General features: G+C 35.6%; 1 protein-coding gene and 1 pseudogene across 1 annotated transcript in view; one reads left to right on the forward strand and one right to left on the reverse strand.

The window, feature by feature from the left end:
- The window catches only part of LOC144365147 (uncharacterized), a 535192-nt gene that overhangs the window by 221082 nt on the left and 294663 nt on the right, over positions 1–19447 (reverse strand). The gene's annotated exons all lie outside the window — the stretch shown is intronic.
- On the forward strand, positions 4650–9868 carry LOC101961451 (PAX3- and PAX7-binding protein 1-like; annotated as a pseudogene).

Genomic DNA, 19447 nt, shown 5'->3' on the forward strand with positions numbered 1-19447 from the left:
TGGGGGAGGGACTGATGAGGTTACACCTGTCATAATCTTATAATTTCACCTTCTGCATTAACACAGGAGCATGTGGCAGGAACAGCTCACATTCAAACTGTCACAATCAAATTAGAAGTTGCTGATATTCTAGGAAGGCAAGACCAACCAATAACCATTGCCTCTTCTCACTGTTTGACATGGGGAACTTACTTCAGTTACTCTGTTAAACTATTGCAAGACAAGGGGTTGTTTTTTTGGGTAAATTGTTCAATTTTGATGAAGAAATCTACCTGCACTAACATTTTCAAGGTGTGCATTAAACGTTAGCAGGACATGTCTAGGTCTTAAGACATTTGTAGCCATAATACTACAGTGTCCTATTTTTTTTAAATTTGTTATAGATGGCAACAGAATGCATTCAATTCATATTACACATATAGAGTATAATTTTTCATATCTAGGTTGTACACAAAGTCTCATCCTTCGTGTCTTCATACACGTACTTAGGGTAATGATGACCATCGCTTCCACCATCTTTCCTACCCCTGTGCCCCCTTCCTTCCCCTCTCACCCCTTTTCCCCATTTCAGAGTTTATTTAATCCTCCCATCCCCTCCCCTCAGCATATTACAAATCAGCATCCTTAATCAGAGAAATAATTCAACGTTTGTTTTGGGGTTAATTTCACTTAGCATTATATTCTCCAGCTCCATCCATTTACCTACAAATGCCATGATTTTATTCTCTTTTATTGCTGAGTGATTGTTAAGGGCTGAAACCAAGTCAAGATGGCGCCTGGCACTTTGCCAGGAGTAGTGGTCTGTGAAGCAACACCAGCAAGCCATTAAGATGATGAGGATTCCTTATTGGTTGACTGCTATATCTAGATGTTAATTAAGTTGTGTGTAATTAGTTAAGTATATATACCTCTGCTGTCTGGCAGAGAAGGGGCTCCCACTGTTTCAATCTTCACAAGTTGCTTGTCACCTCCTTGTTATTTTGCCAAGCCAGACTGCGGCAAGTGATATTCCATTGTGTATATGTACCACATTTTCATTATCCATTTATCCACTGAAGGGCATCTAGGTTGGCTCCACAGTTTAGCTATTATGAATTGTGCTGCTATAAACATTGATGTGGTTGTGTCCCTATATTATGCTGTTTTTAAGTCCTTTGGGTATAGACTGAGAAGTGGGATAGCTGGGTCAAATGGTGGTTCCATTTCCAGTTTTCCAAGGATTCTCCATACTGCTTTCTATATTGGCTACACCAATTTACAGTCCCACCAGCAATACAAAAGACAACTCTAGATTTTCAGAATTTTATTACAGATAAACTAGTTAATTTCCTTTTCAAATGATATGTTCTAATAAACAGCAAAATAAAAATATTAAAATCATTGTAAGACACTTATTAAAAATCATACTGTTAATGATTTTGTTGGAAATTTACATGTTGTAATACACAATATTGTGAAATGAGAGTGTTAGGGATAATGTTTCCTTTTTATACTTTTTAGTATTTTAAAAATATTTCCCCCAAAAAACATTATTTTTGAAAAAATGATTCAAATTGTTTTATTAAAATTTTATTACTGTTTTATTAAAGTTTTGACTCATGTCTTTCGCTGATTGAAGGTAATAATAAACAGTTCTTTATAAGTTCTCATTAACACTACCTAATTTCAGCAAACTTTCTTTTGTTGTTGTTTGTCATGTATTATGCACTGTTTCATAATCTCATCAACAGTGGGTATATAAAATCTATTTCTTTCAATACAATGTTCTTAAATGCTTTTAGTTTTAATATTTTTCATATTAGATTTACTTAAGCCACATATTTTGTACTCAAGCAGATGTTCAAGAAATAAATATTCATATCAAGTTTATGTGGCTCATAATTCCCTGTATTATAGATTGTTTCAGATGAGTCTACAGACTTAAATTTCTCACTTAAAAAGACACCCAGAATATTTAAAGTACATTTACACATATAATAAAGATGTACAGTCATTTTAACAACCTCTGCACTGTCAATCACTGATAGGAAAATATAACCTGATGTGCTCTGAATTTATTGTAACAGGCTACAATTCTGTGCTAGAACAGGCTTTTCCCTAGCATGTCATCTACCATCAATGTGGGTTTATTCCTAGGTGCTTGGTCCTTTGTGAGGTAAGAATGTAGCACAAAAGTATGTGTCTCTCTCCTCTTAGCAGTTAGGTGTAGAGCTCAATTTGAAGCAGGTCAATCTAAGTTAATGACATGATGGTTCTCAAATATATTATAAATAGAATATGAACTCACAAGATTAAAATTAAGTCCATTAATTCTCAACTCTAATTCTTCAAATACTTCAATAAATTTGACACAGATCCATTAATCTAAATTGGAAACTATCTTCAAGAGCTTATTATGTGATCTATTATCATTAATGTTGATGAATATTTTCACCAATTGTTCGATTACTTCTCAAAATAATGGAACTCTAAAAACAATTACTTTAAAGTTACCAGGAATGATAGATTTTTTTGTTCAATTTAAGATTTTATGGGTGTCCCATATGAGAAAATGAGATATAATGGACTAAAGTAAACCAAAGGACATGTTGTTTCTATGGGCTGAAATGCCATCCTCTCTGTGTTGACATATTTATTTTAATCATAATTAGCACTCAATGAGCACTAACTAGGTAGAAGGCATATTTAAAGTGTTTTCTGACTAGTATCTCATTAAGTCCTCATGAGACAGACTCTCTCCTTATTCCCATTTTAGAGATTACAAAATGGAGGAGTAAGGAAGTAATATACTGGGCCTGTTGGAAGTAATGTATTGGGAAATATTGGAATTTTAACTCAGGAAGACTGCTTTCTCTTAACCATTATTCTATACTTTAATATAAACTAACTTTAGAAGTAGCCAAAACACATTTCTATTTTTCTGCTTTCCTTGCTTCCTAAATAGTTTCATTTTTGTTGGCAATAAGGTTATGCATTAGTCAGCTTTCTGTTGGTGTGACATAATACCTGAGATAATCAGTTTAAAATAAGGAAAGGTTTATTTAAGCTCACAGTTTCAGAGATTTCATTGCATCGTTGATTGGCCCTTTTGCTTTGGGCCTAGAGCATCATTGTTCAAAATGGCAGGAATGCATGGCCAAGGACAATGTTCAACTCCAGGCAGCCAGGAAGCAAGAGAAACAGAAAGGAACCAGAGTCCAAAAATCCCCATCAAGGGTGTGCCACCAAGGGACTAACTTCCTTCCACTAGCCACCCACCCCCCACCTCTTAGTAGTTCCATGGACTGGGGACAAAGCCTTTAATACATGGGCCTTTGGAAGATGTTCTAGATCCAAACTATAGCAGAGTTTTGTGCACTATCAAAATATAGAGTCCAGTCCAAGGCTTCCTTATCAGCTTTAGGAAATGTATTTTCATATTTCTATTAACAAATTATTATCAAACACTTACACTGCAGCACACTAGGTTCTCATTTTTTATTTTCCATGAAATTTCTCCTTCTCAGGGACCCTAAGAGATGTACTAATAATAGAGAACCCTTAGCCTAATAGCAATACTTTCAATAGAACTCACTCAAAATATGCAATCTCCAACTTGGATTTCTTAAGAAAACTAAAACATTTTAAAATGCTGTATGTTTTGTCCTCCAGGATGCACTGAGAGAAGAAAACAATCTTTTTTTTAACCAGGTACCTGCTACTCATGACTTCAAGCATAGTTCTCACCCAGCATCATCTCTACCATCCAGGAGCTTGTTGGAAATGTAGAATCTCAGGCCATACCCCAGATCTACTGAATTATAACCAGCATCTTAGCACCAATCCCCAGGAAATGCACATAAGCAATAAAGCTTAAGAAGCATTATAAGCAGAGAACCATAGTATGAGGCAGTACTCCGAGTTTCATAATTCAGAGCCACTATATTCCCTACATAGACACCACCCTGATGCCATCCAGATAGACAGAAGTTAGCACCATCAACCTACCTAAGCTCAACCTTATTCTGCCAGGTCAGAAGAAGCCTGTCTGCCTGCCTATTATAAGGTGCACAGTTGAAAATAGATCTTTGCCAAAAGATCTGACTAAACTATAAGTTAAAGATTCTCCTTTTATATAAAGACAATGAGAATCCATTAAGGACCTTATGATCATATTGATCAAATTCTACAAGCACACAATAAACCCAAAGACCACATTGCATTTTTGAAAACTCACTCTGGCTGTATGTAGAGTATGGAATGAATGATGGGGGGCAAGCTTGGAATTAGGGTGATGAATTAGTGCAGCAAAGAGGTGTTGTTGGCCTGAGGGAGCAGTAGCAGGAAGAGCATAAAGAGAGAGGAATTCAGAAGCATTTCCAAAGGTAGCTTGTCAGGACTCAGAGATTGAGATGTGAACAGTGTGAGGAAGTAAAGGCTACTTTTCTTGCCAGAAACTATTTTTCTCTAAGAAAAATGACTTGAACTGAACAGTCAGAATGAACAGACAGATCATCAAAACTACAGAAGCAAACTTAATGCCTTTGTATAACGGTGCATTAGTGGAAAGCTAACATTTAACCCATTAAGGAAAGGATGGATTGTTCAATGCATCATATTGAGATGAATGATTAACTACTAAAGAAGTTGTCTCCTTGTCTTAAGCCAAAATGAGATTGAAGAGTTGCAGGTAAAAGCACATTTTTAAAAATAGATGAAAGGTAAAATTGATCTCTGGAACAGAAAGCTATTGTAAAGCACAAGTGGAACAGATAAAAACCACAAAGGAAAAGATTGCCAAACAATGACTGAAGGTGAAAAACAGTTGGATTGCAAACAACAAAAATCCATCTGGGGATAAAGAGGTCTTAATAAGTAAAAGAAATTTCACACTTCAAATTAAGATAGATGTTTCTGGAAGATGATTTGGCAATCTGTTATAAATGGGTTAAGAAACATTCATTCTCTTTGACCCCAAAATTTTACTGTAGGAACTTACCTAAGATAATTAGAAGTATGCATAATGATTTATTAAGTCAAAGGGGGGTTCATTCAAGAAATTCAGAAATAAAAATTTAAAAAAACAAATGACTAATAGTAGGAAGGTGGTTAAGCAAATTATTATTATACATTTAAAAATTGGCAGCCATTTCTAAATCATATTTTTCAAGGCATATTTAACAGCATATATAGTAAAATACATTTTAAAAGACTTAATATATTCTTCAAATATTTATTAAATGCCAACTATCTGTACTGTTCTGTAGTATAATCGTAGAATATTTTATTTTACATATAAGAAAGATCCATATGAATTCCAACATTGCAAAAACTATATATAGCCATTAAAAATTTTATGTAGAAGTCCAGGTATGGTGGTGCATACCTGTAACTCCAGCTACTTGGGAGATTGAGGCATGAGAATTTCAAGTTCAAGGTCAGCAGTCTCAGCAATTTAGCAAGATCCTGTTTCAAATAAAGAGAGCTGAGGATTTAGCTCACTGTTAGACTGCCTCTAGGACCATTCCCCAGTAAACACACACACACATTTATGCAGAAAAAAAACCCAATGAGATGCTAACAATGATGATACCAGCCTGATGAGATATTCATTAACGTTTTCTTATTTATCATTATGCTCTCCAATTTTCTATAATGAGCATGTGCTACATATTTTTCAAATAATCTTAATTTTCACTCCAAACAAAGGGAAAGTAACTTTATTTAGGTACCTTTAGTACCTTTAGAAGGAGACAGGCTGACATTTTCCAAGATAAATTGACTTGTTGAAAAAGAATGAAGATATAATTACCAAAACAACAAAAATGATTTTTTTATTAGACATGGCAGGATAAAAGTCCCTACTCCTCCTGTCACAACCTCTCAGGCAGGTCACCAGGCTCCTTCCCTCCCAACTGGGCACCTTAGGGTCTGTGTTCGAGTAGGGCTTTGAGGTGCATCTTGACCTTCTCACATCAGGGTCAAAGGCTCAGAGTCAAACACTTCAGGTATCCTTTGTCAGATGGAAAATGATATGAAATAGCTTAATTTGGGCTTTTGAATAAATGGCTTTATAACAGCTAATTCTGTACTATGGACAAATTTCTCTCATTTCTTCAGAAGAAACCTTAAATAAACTGACTCACTCTGGAAAAATGTAGAAAGTCTACAGTTTTACCAAACAGAATCTTACCAGGATGACCCTGTGGAATTAAAGATTTAATTTTATGATTAACAATTTGATGTTTGCATTTCCTTGCCCAGGACCTGATAGCTGGGCTACTTAAAATGTCTTGGGTAGGTGACCTTACTGTGCAGACATTTGCATGTGTCACTGTCCCCTCTTCCAATACAGGGTTATTAACACCATTGCACATATTTGGATACCAAGGACAGGAGTGAGTTGTCAAAAGTCACACAAGTGGCAGACAGGATGGCACTCTGAGCCCACCATGGACCTCATGTTCTGTGTTCTTCAGAAATCCTAAGCACATGCTGGTCACCATTCAGGGAGTATTACTATGGTCTGGACACAGTGCTCATGTGATTTTTTTCCTTTCCAGTCTTCATTTAATCCTTCAACCTGCTATGAGACTGATTTTTATTTATTGATGAGAAAGTTCAAATATGGTGAAAGTAAGCAATTATCCTAATCTCATTCAACTAACAGATACCAAGATGAGACAACTTCTACATATCATGTGTGAAAAATCCCAACATTTTTAGTCTCCCCAGAAGTTTGTAGCTTCAGGAAACAATGATACCACTACACATGCGCAAGTTACAGGCTGCTGTAACATGCACAATTGCAGCCTGTTCAAGCTAATTCAGAATTTCCGCATATTATCCCCAAGTCTATTTGCCTTCAGTAAAACATACATTAATCCTGCTCTCAGACATAAAATGTCAGTTTTTCTGCATTGGAGTATGACATACACTATGAATCACTGTTTACATATGATGAGACTTGCACTATAGTTCATCCCAGGGTAATCAAGTGTGTTTCTAATATTTATTGACATCCTAGTTCAGGATTTATTTGGTTTTATAACATTTCTTCTTTGATACTAAAACAAACCTGAGTCAGACCTGAAAGTAGCATTCATTAAAGTGACATTTTAATTTTAATTTTTTTAGTGGTCATGGGAGAGGAGGTGAAGCATAAAAAATTGTAGATAAAAGAAATTTTAATAATGAGTTTTATTTAATCAAATACATCTAAAATATCATTTGGGCTATCACCAGTACAAAAATATTAGTGAATTACTTTTCTTTTTCATACAAAGCCCTCAAAATTTACTATGTATTTCATACTTATAACACACTTCCATTCAGATGAGCGAAATTCCAAGTGCTCAATGGCTATATATGGCTAGTGTCCACTGTACATTTTACAAAGTTGTTCTGAGAATAGGTAGATATTGAGGAAATAACTTCAGTGATGGATTGGAGTGTTAATCTAATATTTGCTCCATTGAATTTTACTGAAACAATACTTTATCTTTCAGCCTCAGTCTTCAAAAATGTAGATAAACTCCCATGAGACCCCCTGAGACCCAGCAGTCACTTGATTCTTACTTAGTATTCTGAGATAGGCTTAGGAAGGCAAAAAGTTACAATGTAAAAAGTAGTAGAAATACATTTAATAAATTACGAAAAAAATAGAGACCCAGAATAGCTAAAGCAATCCGTAGGAAGAAGAGTGGAGCAGGTGGTTTCACAATACTAGATCTTAAACTACATTACAGAGCTATAGTAACAAAAATGATATGGTAATGGCACCAAAACAGACATGTCAGCCCCCACAAGGAGGAAGAAAATGAAGAAGTTTTCAAAGTGAAGAAAACAAGTTACAGCAAAAAAGATAGTAAAATTGTTCAAGAAAGAATATAACAATGATCTTGAAAAATCCAAGATTAAGACAGAACTCATTAGCGATGAACAGCCTCAGGACAAAACAGGGCATGTCAAAGACACAAATGAGGAAGATGGAGTTATCTCCAGTGAGCACTGTGAAGATGAAACGGACATGGAGGGGGAGGAGGGGGAGGAGGGGGAGGAGGGGGGAGGAGGGGGGAGGAGGAGGGAGGAGGGGGGAGGAGGGGGGAGGAGGGGGGAGGAGGGGGGAGGAGGAGGGGGAGGGGGAGGAGGAGGGGGAGGAGGGGGAGGGGGAGGAGGGGGAGGGGGAGGAGGAGGGGGAGGAGGGGGAGGGGGAGGAGGAGGGGGAGGAGGGGGAGGAGGGGGAGGAGGGGGAGGAGGGGGGAGGGGAGGGGAGGGAGGAGGGAGGAGGGGGAGGGGGAGGGGGGAGGGGAGGGGGAGGGGAGGGGGGAGGGGGAGGGGGAGGGGGAGGGGGAGGGGAGGGGGAGGGGAGGGGGAGGGGGAGGGGGGAGTGGGGGAGGAGGAAAAGCCAAAGGCTGGTGGAACATTCTCAAATGCTTTATCTTTGAATAGTCTCTGTCCAGGAGAAATTCTAGATGAAGCTTTTATACATGCTGCAAGGGAAAAGCATCAAATGGCTCGGGAATTGGGAGATTTCACTGCTCATGAGAATGAGCCTGGTTAAGGCTGCCTCCTTAAGATGGAAATGATACCAGTGATGGTGAAGATAATGATGAGAAGTGCCCTGTAGTTATTTTTCTGTGAAAGAAAAGTCACAAAGACAAGAAATTGCCGAGGACATAGGTATTGAGGGGAATGACGAAGATGTTTTAGTAACTGGAGAGCAGGACAAAGAGCTCAGCCGATGGGAACAGGAGCAGGTAAGATAAGGAATTACTATCCCTCAGGTTCAAGTGAGTCATCCCGCAGGAGTGAGTATGTACTAGCAGAACAATTACCAGGCAATACTTGATGGTTCATCCTATGGAATTACATGACCTATGGATGGTCAGATGCCAAAACTCAAAAAACAGATAATCCAGCCCCTTTTAAAACTCCCAGTAATGAGATGACTCCTGTTACTATTGATTTGGTAAAGAAACAGCTGTGAAGACATAGCTCAGTAGAAGAGTACTTATCTAGCTTGTTCAGAGGCTCTGGGTTTAATCTCCAGCATTGCCAAAAAATGAAAAAGAAAAATATATTGAATATGTTCCTATCATTTTAAACGGACTCCGTGAAAGAATTGCACAAAACAAATCAACAGCAGCATAGAAAGCATCTGCAAAGCCAAGTGGATTCTTCTAGGGCTATTGAAAGATTAGGAGGGTCTTCTGGGGGTATTGGTGAATGGTGTGAATTTTTGCAAGAAATGCAAGGGTATGTCCAAGACTTGCTTGAGTGTTTCAGTGAAAAGGTGTCACTGATTAATGAACTTGAATCAGCAATACATCAGCTGTACAAACAACGAGCTTCCCACCTTCCTGTCCAAAGACATCAAGATTTTAAAGATGAATTGTGGGAGTTTTCAAGCCATTCAAATAAAGCACCCATCACACCAAATCTTGATGTTTTGGGGCATGACTGGGCACTGTATCAAGAGCATGCCAAATGTCAGATTACAGAGTGGGAGGCCAGGAAGACCCATCATAGACAAGCCAGAGAAAAAAAAAACAAAGAAGACAGCAGATCACCTTAAAGGCCTTTCTAGTAATGAAGAAGAAACTTCTACAGATATTACTAATTTCAATCTGTCAAAAGAGTCCAGCAAGGCTTTCTGTAGATGTCCTTGAGGGTTTCTATTTAATTGACTGCATTAAATCACAATGTAAAGCCTGGTGTTCAAAATACTACATGTCCTACACAGACACATTGGCCTTTGTTTGCCAAAGCTGTTCAACCTCTCATCAGATTGCAGCTCTTCACATGGACTCCTCTTGAAAATATAGTTTTGCTCTTCAGTGAAGCTATTAGGAAATTTTATTCCGTTGTATGGCATTTTCTCAAATAAAACTCTTCAGGAGTTATCAATTGATGGTTTATTAAATAGATACATTCTCATAGCCTTTCAGAATTTAGAATATGGAGGTGACAGCATCAAAAAAGCCCCAAATGTAATCAACTGTTTTCCCAAACCATGGTTTATGGAATCAGAGTAGAAAGAACTATTTCTCTGTTAGAAAACTTCTGCCAAGGGGCTGAGATTGTGGCTCAGTGGTAAACTGCTTGCCTCACACGTGTGAGACACTTGGTTTAATCCTCAGCACCACTTAAAAATAAACAAAATAAAGGTATTGTGTCCATCTGTAATTAAAATATTTTAAAAAAGAAAGAAAAGAAAACTTCTGCCAATACCTTATACACTTAGCAGATACAATTTATAGGAATAGTATTGGGTGCTCTAATGTGGATAAAAGAAATGCAAGGGAAAATGTAAAACTTATTGCAAGTATTTAAGCTTTGAATCATGCTATGTGTGCTACAAATGACCACAATGTGAAAGAATTTAAATCTGATTGAAGGAATATAGATCTATGAGATTGAAAAGCCTATTTGCTTTAATATTATTCCCATAATTTAGTATATATGCAAAGTTTCTTACACTATCAAATACTGATTTTCATTTTAATGCAAAAAACATTATATTCATATATTCCAAAAAAGAAGATGCAGACTAGCTGATTCAATTTAACAAGATTCAATAATCTGCCATCTGTAAGAAACTCACCTCACTGGAAGATATATACAGATTAAAAGTGAAAGGATGGAAAGTTATGTTCTGAGAATGTGGACTCCTAAAGCAAGTGCTAGTAGCTACACTCACACCTGATAGTACAGACTTCAAACAAAAACCAGAAGACACAAAGAAAGTCACCACATATTGATAAAGGGAGGAATTCATCAGGAAAATATAATAGTTGTTATAAATATATACCAAAAATTAGAGCTCCCAATTTTACTAAAACAAACACTATTAAAGGGAGAATTGAGTTCTAGTATAATTGTAATGGGTGATTTCAATACCTAATATAGACTGATTATCCAATCCCCCCCAATCAAAAAGGAAACAGTTAAATTATGTGATAGATAAAACGGATTTAATAGACTTCTGCAGAACACTCCATTTAATAGTTGCAGAACATACATTCTTTTCATCAGAACATAGAGCATTTTCCAAAACAGATCATGTATTAGTCCATAAAGCAAATCTTAAATTCATAAAACCTTAAATAATTCCATGCATCTTATCAGATCACAATGGAATGAAACTAGAAATCAACAGCAAGAGAAACTACGAAAAATATACAAATGTGAATATTGAACAACACACTTTTGAATGAACAATGTGTTATTGAAGAAATGGGGGTGGGAACATTCCCAGAATCAAATGAAAATGAAAACATACCAGAATCTCTGGGTCACAGCCAAAACAGAACTTAAAAGACAAGTTCATAGCTATAAGTACCAATATTTAAAAGACATATTTCAAATAAATAACCTAATGATGCATCTCAAGGTCTTAGGAAAAAAAAAACAAGAACAAACCAAATCTAACATCAGTAGGAAGAAAGAAAATCAGAACAAAAATAAACAAAACAGAGTAAAAAAAATTACAGTCTCAATGAAGCAAAGAGCCAGTTCTTTGAAAAGATAAAATTGGCAAAGCCTTAATTAAACTACTCAAAAGAACAAGACCTAAATAATAGGCAAAACGGGAGATCTTACAACAAACACAACTGAAATTCACAGGATCATTAGGAAATATTTTTAAAAACTATATGCCAACAAATTAGAAAATCCATAAGAAATGGAAAATTTTCTGGAGACATATGATCTTCCCAAATTGGATCAACTGGGATATGAAAACCTAAAAATGAGATTGAAACCGCAATAAAAAGACTCCCAACAAAGAAAACTCCAGAACCAGAGAGACTCACTGCTGAATTTTATCAGATTCTTAACAAACTAATTCTCAAACCATTTCATAAAATAAAAAGGAAGGAATCCCTCCAAACTCATTCTATGAGACCAATATCAATCTGCTACCAAAAGCTGGTAAGGACATGCCAAAGATGAAAAAAGAAAAGAAAAAAAGAAGAAAGGAGAAAGAGAAGAATTATACACCAATACCTTGTGAACAAAGATGTAAAGATTCTCAATAAAATACATGGAAGTCAAATTTAACCATATACTTAAAAGACTATGGACTACAATCCAGTTGGTTTTATTCCAGGGTTGCAAGGATGCTTGAATAGTGCATATCAATTAACATGATAGAGCACATAAATAAAATCAAGGATGATATCACATAATTATTTTAATAAATACAGAAGAGACTAAAATTCCACATTCCTTCATGCTAAAAGCCCTGAATGAATTAGGCAGGAAAGGATTATACCTCAACATAATATATGCTATGTATTAACATCATACCAGATAGGGGGGGATCATTTCCTTTATGATCAGCAACAAGACAAGGGTGTCTACTCTCACCTTCCTATTCAATATCATACTTTGAATTATAGCCAGGTCAATCAAGCAAGATAAAAAAAATAAAATTGATTCAAATAGGAAAGTAATGAATTCCATATTCTTGTTTATAGATGATATGATTCTATACTTAGGAAATCCTGAAGTATTCACCAAGTATCTTAGAATTGATAAAATTTAGCAAAATAGCAGAATTAAAAAAAATCAACATATAAAATTTAATACCTCATTCATGCATCAATGATATACTAAGAAATCAGAGAAGTAATCCCATTCACACACAAAAAGAAATCACAATATCTAGGAACAAACCTTATCAAAGAAGTGAAAGAGCTCTACAATGAAAAATACAAAATGCTGAAAAATTTTGGGAAAAAATATTAGAAGATGGAAAGAGTTGACATGTTCATGAATTGGGAAGATTAATATTATTAAAATAATACTAGTGAAAGCAATCTAAAATTCAGTGCAATACTCATCAAAATACTAATGACATTCTACACAGTACTAGAAATAATCCTAAAATTCATATGAAAGTACAAAATTACTCAATGGCCAAAGAAATTCTGAGCAAATAGAGCAATGCTTTAGACATCACAATGCCTAATTTCAAAATATACTATAGATCGATGGTAAAAACCAATACATACACCAGTGGAATAAAGAAATACCATATTTCACCATTGTAGATTTTATGACGATTTTTTTTTGCAAAAAAAAAAATGGGTGCAACCATTATGTGAAACTTTTTTTAAAATATACCTGTATTACTTAAACATATTACTAAAGTTTCTTTGGTGTAAGATTAAGATGCAAAGAATACTCATGAATATATGTTAATGTGCTGTTGACAATTATGCAGTGACTGGTAAACTCTTATCTACAGCCAAGTGATTCTCAACAAAGGTACAAAAAAATATTTTTTGAAGAAAAAAATCCTTTCAACAAAAGGTGCTGGAGAAGAGGTCATCCACATGTAAAAGATTGTAACGAGACCCACATCTCTTACCCTGTACAAAAATAAGCTCAAAGAGATGGAATACCTTAATTTAAGACCTGAAAATTTGAAACTACAAGAAAACACTGGGGAAGTGCTTCAAAGTATCGTCACGGGTCAGGTACAGTGGCATACATCTATAATCCCATCAACCTGGTAGGCTGAGACAGGAGGATTACAAATTCAAGGCTAGCCTCAGCAATTTAGCAGGTCCTATCTCAAAATGAAAAATAAAATGGGCTGGAGATGTAGCTCAGCGATTCAGTGTCCCAGGTTCAATCTGTGACTAAATAGATATATATAGATAGATAGATAGATAGATAGATAGATAGATAGATAGATAGAAGGCAGAAGGAACAATTTCCTGAACAGGACTCCAATAGCTCAGGAACCAGAAATATTGACAAATGGGATTACAACAAATTAAAAAGCTTCTGCACAACAAAAGAAACGGAGTGAAGAAACAACCCATAAAATGAGAGAGAATATTTGCCAACTATTTATCTGACATAGGATTAATATCCAGAATAAAAGAAAAAAAACTTCACAAAAGGACAAGTAACCCAATCAACAAATGCACAAATGATATGAACAGACACATCTCAATGGCCAATAAATCTACAAAAAAGTCTGCAATATCTTTTGTCATCAGGAAACAAAACTGCACCGAGATTCCATTTTATTCCAGTTAGAATGGCTTTCTCTCTCTCTCTCACACACACACACACACACACACACACACACACACACACACACACCACATCTGTAAAAGATGTGGAGAAAAAAGAAAACTATATATATTGTTGGTGGGAATATAAATTGGTACAGCCATTATAGAAAACAGTACAGAGGTTCCTCAAAAAACTAAAACTTGCATTATAAGATGATCCAGATAAGTGCATTCCTGGGTACTCATTTGAAGGAAATGAATTCAGCCTATAAAAGACACTGTATACTCATGTTTACTGCAGTATTCATGATAGCCAAGGTGCCCATCAATAGACGAATGAAAAGAAAATGTGGTACATATACACCAAGAACATTATTTAGCCATAAATAAGGGAACCATGCCATTTGCATGAAAATGGATGGAAATGCAGGACATCCTGTTTAGGGAAATAAAGCAGACACAGAAAGATGAGCATCACACATTTTCTCACATATGGAAACTTAGACCAGAAAGTAGAAGACGACTATTAGAGAAAGGGAGAAGGATCAGATGGGTGAAGACTGAAAGAAGGAAGGGCAAGACAGAATAAAAGGAAGTAAAAGTTTTATAAAAGGAAGGGTAGACATACTCAAAGCATGATAAATTTACATATGGTGATGTCACAGTGAAACTCATAAATTGGTACAAATATGTGTTATTATAATAAGATCATTTAAATAAATATGTAATTAAATCCATTCCATGTTTTGCTTTATTTTGTTGTCACAGTCATGTGTTATATGTGATCCATTATATGATTTCAGTGAATATTTAGTAACTCCTGTCTACATTTTATCATTCTGAATACTCAAGTATATATTTACAAGAGCCACTTGATTACACATGGTTTTGTTCTTCCCAATTTTAAATTTGTCTTTACATATTTCCAATTATGTCATTTCACATTTGGATTTTGCTCTTCAGGGAAAACTGATTTACTCCAATAATCCTCGTCTCCCCTAAAAACAAAAATACACCCAAACCTGAAAATGTCCTCAAATAACAAAATAACTGGAGACATTTTTATTGGCCACAAAAAACATGGTATTCGCCTCTTAACTTTCTCCCAGACTTTCTAGTAATTAAATTCTAATGTTTATCACATTTGAAATTTCTGATCCACTTAATTTTCTTTAATTCTTCAGACAATTGCTTGATTTGCAGAAAACAATGTTTTCTGGACCAGATTGACCCCTGAGAACTTGATGAATGAGTCACCATTTGAGATCCCCAATCTGATCATCACCAGCTCAACATCTATGTCCCCAATTCCTCAAGACTATCTCTAGAGCCTCGAGAGGAGAATACTGAAGGACCAATAGTCTCTACTCTCTGCTTGGATCTCATTATGACTCTGTGAGCTAGAGACCTCTGCCTAGCAAGAAGGTATAAGCAACCATCCTCCAATCCAACATCATTTGCAGACATCAGATTCCTTCAGGTTCCTCCTCTAAGCCAGCCTTGGCCTCACAGCCACATCCTACATGAAGCCGGGAAGTCCAAAGAGGGACTCCTGGGCTAACATCAAGGTGCTGATGAAACTGGGTTTCTTTCTAGATTTTTGTTTGTTTATTTGTTTGTTTAATGGAGAGAATCTTTTCTTTGCCTTTTCTTGCTTTTGGATGCCACCCTCATTCCTTGGCTTCCTTCCTCCATGTTCAAAGTCAGTAAGGGAAGGCCAAGTCCTTCTCCTGTTGCTTCATTCCTATTCCCTCTCCCACACTTAAGAACTGCTGGGATTAGACTGAGCCCAAAGGGAAATTCAAGATAACTCCCCCCTCTCAACTTAAGTGACATCTGCCAAGTCCATTTTGCCATATAAGGTATCACCTTCACAGGGACCAGGAACCAGGACTTTGGACACCTTGGTGTAGGGGGTACATTATTCAGCTTTCCACAGACATGTATAAATACATATATGCAGATGTAAGGTGATTGATATACACTATTTTGTGAAATCATGAGTTTTTAAAACTATGTGAGTTATGATTCCAATTGTACAAAAACCTTTTTATACCTACACATAATGTACTCACTCATATTTACAAACACATAATGAAAGAAGGAAGGTACATCCTTTTGTAAGACAGGAAAAGTCCCTCTGATGTTAGAGAATTTTCAGAGAGTGAAAAACTTAAAAATTTTGCTTGATATGATCTCATTTTTTAACACCCGAGTTTTATAATTATTATTATTTATATATCATGTCTAAATAAATATACAAAATAAAACCACATTTTGGAAATTATTTCTACTATTAAAATCTGATTTAAAAATCCTACATGCACTATACCAAGAATAAACATAAAAAACTCTGCACAAGAATTAGGTACAGCTATAAAATATGATTTGTGAATTTAAAAAGATACTTGAAACTAATGTGTGGATATCCTACAATTGTGTTTGAGGAAATTAAACATTATATTGACATTAATCCTTTTAAAATAAATTATTGATTAATGGGCTGCCCAACAAAACATTAATAACTTCTAAAAGCAGTAATAGAGTCACACGGTACTGGCACAAAATCAATTTCTGCATATGCAAGCAGAGTAGGGTAGATAGCTGAGAAATAGATCTATATAAAGACAAACAATTTGGAAAATTATTTAATCTTCCCTTACCACAGTGTCAAAAGGATTTGGAGATTTAAAGGAGGGTTTAAAAGAGGGTTTTCTCAAACTCAGTGCTACTCAAATAGGAACAAAAAAATTGGGGGGCTAGAGGGTGGTGTGGGTAGTGACAGCCATCATATGCATTGTAGGATATTTAGCACATCCATGGCCTCTACCTGGTATATTTCAATAGCAACTCCAACCCACCCACCTCTCCCGCCCTCCATCCCTGGCTGTGATAAGCAAAAATGTGCCTAGACATTGGCAAGTATCCCCTGGGTGCTAAAATTATCCCTGGTTGAAAACTTTTATATTAGGTATATATTTCCAGACAAATACCATCAGAAGGAAAGATTTGCCCTCACCAGTAGTTAAAGAAATATGAGAAACATGTTTATTTAACATTAAATCATAACACTAGCTTGGCATGGTGGCACATGCCTATAATCCCAGTGGCTCAGGAGACTGAGACAGGAGGATCAAGATTTCAAAGCCAGCCTCAGCAAAAGTGAGGCACTAAGCAACTCGGTAAGACCCTGTTTCTAAATAAAATACAAAATAAGGCTGGGGATGTGGCTCCAAGATTGAGTGCCCCCGAGTTCAATCCCTGCTATACCCCACCACACACAAAAAAGTACTAACAGGAAAAATATAAATCAGAGATATGGATAAATACATACAGATGCTATTTAAAAAGTATTGAAAATAATAAAAGAAGAAAGTCAATGACCAGACAAGAGATAAAAATACATTAGGAAATAGTCAAACAATGGAATATTATTCAAATATCAGAAGCATATATTTAAAAACAGGTATATTGAAACTTGTTTATAATATAAAACAGAAAGACTAGAATACAAATCCATACCAAAATTATGGCCTATGCTACTTAATAAATACTTTACTAAGTGAATAAAATATCACAATTTTAGGTGCTAAATCTGTGTATGTAATTGTATAGGAGTCATTGTGACAGGGTAATTGAAATGTGCCTAAATTATGAGGAGAAAAATAAAAGGGATTTTTAAGAATTATTTGAAATCAGTTTTGCTAGCTGGACTGAATTTCTCAGGCAGGAAGGAGTGATTCAGGTAGTTATACATATTTTTTCTTATACTTTTCTACATTTTATTTGTACTATAATTGCTTTACTTCTACAATTTTTAAAAATGTTTAATCTAAGGAACCCCTCTGGGTTTTTAAACTTCACTACCATTTATTCTGCTAAAGAGTCAGTTTTCTTTCCATATAACAAAACTAGATTATTAGATATCAAAACCAATTGCAACACTCTCTTCTAATTCAATCATTAAGGAAATACCTAACTCCCAAATTGATGCCTCTTAGATACACTCTTTCAACCATGTTTCAATTCATGTGACCCAGTCTCCATTCAATCCACTTTTAATTAATTTTGTATATAAAATTTTCATAAGATACTTTATGCTTCATTGAAAACCAAGAAAAAATTGTATCCACAGCACTTATATATCAATTAATTCTAGAATTCTATTAAATAGCAACCAAGTCTCTCCGGCATCTTTTGTCAGACTGCCAATATCTTCCAGGATTATTCAAAAGATTGTTATTTCCTGAAGTATTGTGCATGGTATTTAATTAAAATACACACTGAAATAACCAACTGGTATTTAAGACTCATTTTCCTCCAATGACTTTCCCTTAAAATTCCCAGATTGGTCTGTCAAGATTCCTCCTTTTTTTTTTTTTTTTTTTGGTCCTTTGTACCTAACCTGGTCAATTGCACAGCAAAACTCAGTGAGGTTGTTTTATGTTTATTTCTGCTAAGCCTTCCTGGTGAAGCCTTAAAGAGCACTCCCAGGAATAAAGCAGGCAGAAGAGAGTCCATTGTTTCTATTACATTCTATTATTTCTCCTGCCTCCCGGATTAGTGATTAGTTTAGCAACTAACCCTCTGTTCTCCCCTCCCTCCTCACCCAGTTCCCCTGAGCAGTCAGGCTCAGCTCTTCAGGCAATCTTATTTATCTTTTCCAAATCAGGCTTTCAGCTGCAGTTAACCACTGAATCTCTCTAGTTACCAATGAGCATTAACTAGTGCTAGTGGTTTTGCTTAATGAAATCATAACACTATTATAGTCAACATTTAATGATTGTATTTCAGAATCCTTCTTTGTAATTTTATGTTAGAAAAAAATCAGGGGTCTGGGGGTGGATAATTATAACATATTGCCTACCAAAAGCTTGTAGTTACTGACCAGGAACTTTCCTTTATCCTGAAACTGCTTTTTGATCTCATACGATTTATCATCCAAAACAAGGCCATTTTGGGTAGTGATACAGATGTTATTAATAAGTAGGGCCAAGGCAACATGAGTAAACAAAAATATAAGTCATCTTATGTCTGGAACATCCACTTCATATATAGTCATCAGAACCAGAATTAGACATGAGAATAGGAACTAACTCAATAGCTGTCTCTTTAGCTTTACCAGAATCTGCAATACCCTCAAATGTTGACCAGGGAAGGGCTCTAGGCAAATGGATTTCATAAATTCCAGTTCTCTAAAATGCCAGAAAGAATATTATTTCTAATATGTAAGAAAATGTCTATCTCAAAATTCTAAAGAAAAACAATAAACTGGAATTAAATGTTGGAGAAAAGTAGACTATGGGCATAATCTTAGAGAACAAATTTTTATCCAAGTTTTATAAATGCATAAAAGTATGTTCGATATGGAGTTTAAACATGTAAGCTTTTCCTAGTATAGACTTCTTCCTCCGACATACCACATTTTAGCT

The sequence above is a fragment of the Ictidomys tridecemlineatus genome, chromosome 6, assembly GCF_052094955.1.
Source record: "Ictidomys tridecemlineatus isolate mIctTri1 chromosome 6, mIctTri1.hap1, whole genome shotgun sequence".
Classification (NCBI taxonomy): Eukaryota; Metazoa; Chordata; class Mammalia; order Rodentia; family Sciuridae; genus Ictidomys; species Ictidomys tridecemlineatus.